At 31.7% G+C, this 4,381-nt stretch overlaps 1 pseudogene; it reads right to left on the bottom strand.

The window, feature by feature from the left end:
* Positions 1-1,063: 1,063 nt before the first annotated feature.
* LOC127112985 (beta-galactosidase-like) lies at positions 1,064-3,493 on the bottom strand (annotated as a pseudogene).
* Positions 3,494-4,381: the final 888 nt, after the last annotated feature.

Genomic DNA, 4,381 nt, shown 5'->3' with positions numbered 1-4,381 from the left:
TTATCATTAACAAAATCAATAATAAAAATTCAACTCATCATCCAATTTAATATCACTAGCTTCTATGTAACTCTTAATAGTCTTAACACATTCATATTCTCTGGCATTGAGTCATCATCTTTGTATATATATTAAAAACTTCCAAATTAAACGTGTTTTATTTTGTGCGTTTTTACGGTCATAGAACTCTTTTAATTTATTCAACATTTATGACCTTGATTTTACTTCTTATAATCTTCTTCCTATGGGATAAATATGTTCAAACAAGCTATTCATCTATTTGAATTATTATTAAATAGGTTTATTTTATATATTATTAATTTAATTTTTTGGTTGATTTTAGTAATTTTTTCTAACTTTACATTATATTTTATTTGAAATATTTTAATGAATTTACTTACTTAATCTTAAAATTTTATTTTTCTTTCATAAATCATTTAAAATATTAGTGGAAGGGGAGAAATTTTGTAGAATTAAGTTTATAATTGGAGTTATAGATTTTTATGACATCTAATTGCATAATTTAATTATGATTTTAAATCATGGAAGTGAATAAAAAAATGTGAGATAGAAATAAAAGAGAAAGAGGAACTGCACTAAAGAATATAATTCTAAAGATCGTCACATAAAAAAATTACGACGTGGCATAGGAAAATATAAAAGATATAAGAGTGCACCTGAACATAATCAAAGCCCATCATCAAAGTCATCACATAGGAGTTGTACACTCCTAATTTGTTTTCTAAGATAATAATAGTTATTTATACTTTTTTTGTTTATTTGTCTAGTCTAAAGTAAGAAAATGAAACTATGATGACTAAGGTTGTAGCATAAGTAAAAAATTGAAATTTTAAAAATAAAAAGTGGAGCCCAACAGAAAAACATAACATAAAGAAATATATGTCACACATTATAGAATGTGCTAACATGGAGACAAATATAATATAGAACTACACGTGCACCATTTGTACACGATTATCTTCAGGATTAGAGCCATCACATAGGAGTTGCACAGCTAGCTGGCCATTTATGCCACCTTTAGTTATTCCAAATATGGAACTTGTCACGTTAATTGAACATAATTGTTTTCCACCACATGCTTTTCGACCACTGCCACACTATGGCGTGATTCCCATTCACCTACTTGAAATGATCCACAATTTCCTTGTGGATCTCCATAGCTCGCAAACTGGATTTCTGAAATAGTTTTTCCATCAGGGCATTTTAGTTCTAAGGTTTTTCCATAATCTGTTCTTGCACATATAAAATCAATTGCAACTGTTTGAACAGACACATTAAAAGGGCTTCCACCCATTTCCTCAAACAAAACCAAGTGTTACTTTTTGTGTCATTATTTAAGAATGACCTTGGCACATGGTAAAACCTCTGAGATGGTTCTCCACAGCCACTCAAACATTTATCAGCTCCATATTTCCTCTATAATCACATTTAATATCACATCCATTTTTGTCAGCTACCATTGTAGGCCAATACCTTCCAATACTTTGACCATTAACCCATGCATGTCCTTTGTAAGGCCTATGAAATCCAAGACTACAGAGTCTTTACCTTCAGGGGTCTTAAAAGTAGTCTTGTACCAAGTCAATGGTTTTCCTATAACAACATTGTTTATGTTCCATTGAACTCCATTTTTAATTTTAGAATCATAGAACCTTCTAGCCTCACCGTTTAATCCAACCTTGTATGACCAACTAGATTTTGATAAATCCATAGTATTACCTGAACTGGTTGCAATGAGTTTCACAGGACCCCCAACAATACCAGTTTCTTTCATATCAAAAGATGCACCATAATGCGCATGACCAACTGTACCACTTAGTAAACTTATAATGTTGGTACCTTGTTTTAATGAAACGATTTTTTCATATGTAAAACGAAGGTTATCATATGTTCCCCACTGTGGGCCAATATATTGTCCATTAACATAGGCATGAAGAACATGGCCTGATGTGTTCACTTGCAAAGTTGCATTACTCCAAGTGGATGTTTCATTGATGAAAACCTTGGTCATGTACCACAAATAATCACTAGCATCAACGGTAACACTCTTTTGCTCTAAAAGTTGAGACGCGTTAAATGTACCTATTGCTTGTAAGGTGTCTTCCACAGGGTCAGATGCCCATGTCCAGATGAGTGAGTTTCCTAATTCTTTAGATAGTTTCTTCACATAAACATTTGTTTGTGCATCAACCTTTGCAGTGTTGAAAACTTCCTTGTTGCAATCTTGGAGAATAGACACTGACCAAGAAGGCACATGGTACTTTCCATCTTGTTGTAGATCAACTTCAACATCCTTAGAATTATGTGAATTACTCAAAAAACAAAATTTTTCTCCAGTGGCATTATTTGCATATGTAGTCAAATATACTGAATCTCCATATTGCTTCTCTGTAACCGTTCCATTAGTGAGAACCTTCTCTCCTAACTTTATGGCGGCATGGATTTTTTTAAGATGTCCCCATTTTGGTTGGTTCAAGTTACCATATTCATCAAGTGGTGCATCATAGTCATATGCTATAATAATATATGGACCACCCGCAGTTCTTCCAAAATTTGTTCCTCCATGGTACATGTAGTAGTTTTGGAGGACACCACCGTTTTGAAAAAACGTGCAACTGAAAATGCTACATCTTCAGCAGTTCTGTGTGGCTTCCTTTCACCCCATTTTTGGAACCAGCCAACCCATTCTCTGTAAACATTTTGGGGCTTTTAGGATTGTTTGGCTTGAAATTATCACAATAATAACCATTGCATGTGTTGATAATAGGTGATGGAGCATTGTTTTGCTTGCACATGATCCATGGGACGCCGACATTTTGAGCTAAAGCCATCTGGGCACACCATTTAATGTATGCATTCCCATCTTCTCCATAATTAGTTATGACATCTCCATATTCATTCTCAATTTGAGCTAAAATAATTGGCCCCATTGTGGTGCAAACAATCCAGCTTCTTTGCACAAGGTCACAATCTTTGTTGTAAATATTTTCATTTCCTCCTTAAAAACTACATTGTCAGTCCTTAGTTGAATCCCTGGCAAGTTGTGTAACCACATTGGGAAACCTCCATAGTTCCATTCAGCACAAACATAAGGACCAATTCGAAGCACAACATAAAGACCTTCTTCATGAACATTTTTTAGAAACTTGATGAAGTCTAGATTTTCAGAAAAATCATATTGGCGGCGAATAGGTTCGTGAAGGTCCCAAATATATATGTTTCGATGGCATCAAGACCACCATCTTTTGCTTTCTTAATAAGATCTGGCCACATTTGGGAAGTGCTGCGTGGGTAGTGGATTGCACCAGATATTATTATTCGTCGTTCTCCATTGATGATAATGGCATTTGTATCATATTCAACCGTTGTTGCAAATGAGAAAGCACACAACAAAAATGAACATACAATAAAAAAGAGCCCAATCCTGGGATTAAACATATTGTTTTGTTCTCCAAAAAAATATTATTGTGTATTGTTTAAAATCAACAGGTTTTTATAGGCACAATTTATTATTTTATTATCCTATTTTAGTTTATTTGTAAGCCATGTATAAAATCTATCCAATTTGCTAAGATAGATATTTGGGTCTATAATTAACTTTCCTCCATAACTTAAATTGGTCTTTCGGTTATAAATTATGAATTGTCATTTTCTATTGTGAAAGTTTCTTTTGTAAAATATAAAATAACAGTTGGCTAAAAGATCTTATCTTCATTACATATTAGCTAGCCATCTTATGTTTGTACTCCTAAAAAAATCATATTAGCAACACACATCCAATTCCGATTATCATAAAAAATACAAACAATTTTTTAATAGTTTTTTAACAATAACAATATTTTCTAAAAACATAATTTTCAATTTCATAAAGTATTAAAATTTTCAAATAATATCTAGAATTAGAAATTAAAATTACAAAAATAAATTTAAGTAATTTAAAGAAGTTGTGATTTATTCACAAGATAACTTAGTATATTTGTATATAATTAAAAAATGGACTAATTATCCATAAAACTACTGAACAACTATTAATAATTATGAACATTGGTAAAGTTGTACAATATTAAAAAACTAAAATTATATATAACTTTTTTTTCTCAATAAAAGCATTAAATTGTCATTATAAAAAACAGTCATTACAAAAATCAATCCAATGGATCCAGGTATCAACCAAAACAAGACCTATTATATTCAAGGATGAATTCTATTCACATGGTTTTCTAACTCTCTATGCAATGTACATCTCGCTACAATATTTCGTATTATCTTATCTTTTAAATATGGGTTCTTATCTCTTTGTGAAAATATCTTCTCATTCCTACTTCTCCAAATCTCATAAACTGCTTCCGCTATAGCTATT

Source organism: Lathyrus oleraceus, unplaced genomic scaffold (assembly GCF_024323335.1).
Source record: "Lathyrus oleraceus cultivar Zhongwan6 unplaced genomic scaffold, CAAS_Psat_ZW6_1.0 chrUn0225, whole genome shotgun sequence".
Lineage (NCBI taxonomy): Eukaryota > Viridiplantae > Streptophyta > Magnoliopsida > Fabales > Fabaceae > Lathyrus > Lathyrus oleraceus.
This window is presented reverse-complemented; position numbering and strand designations above follow the sequence as displayed.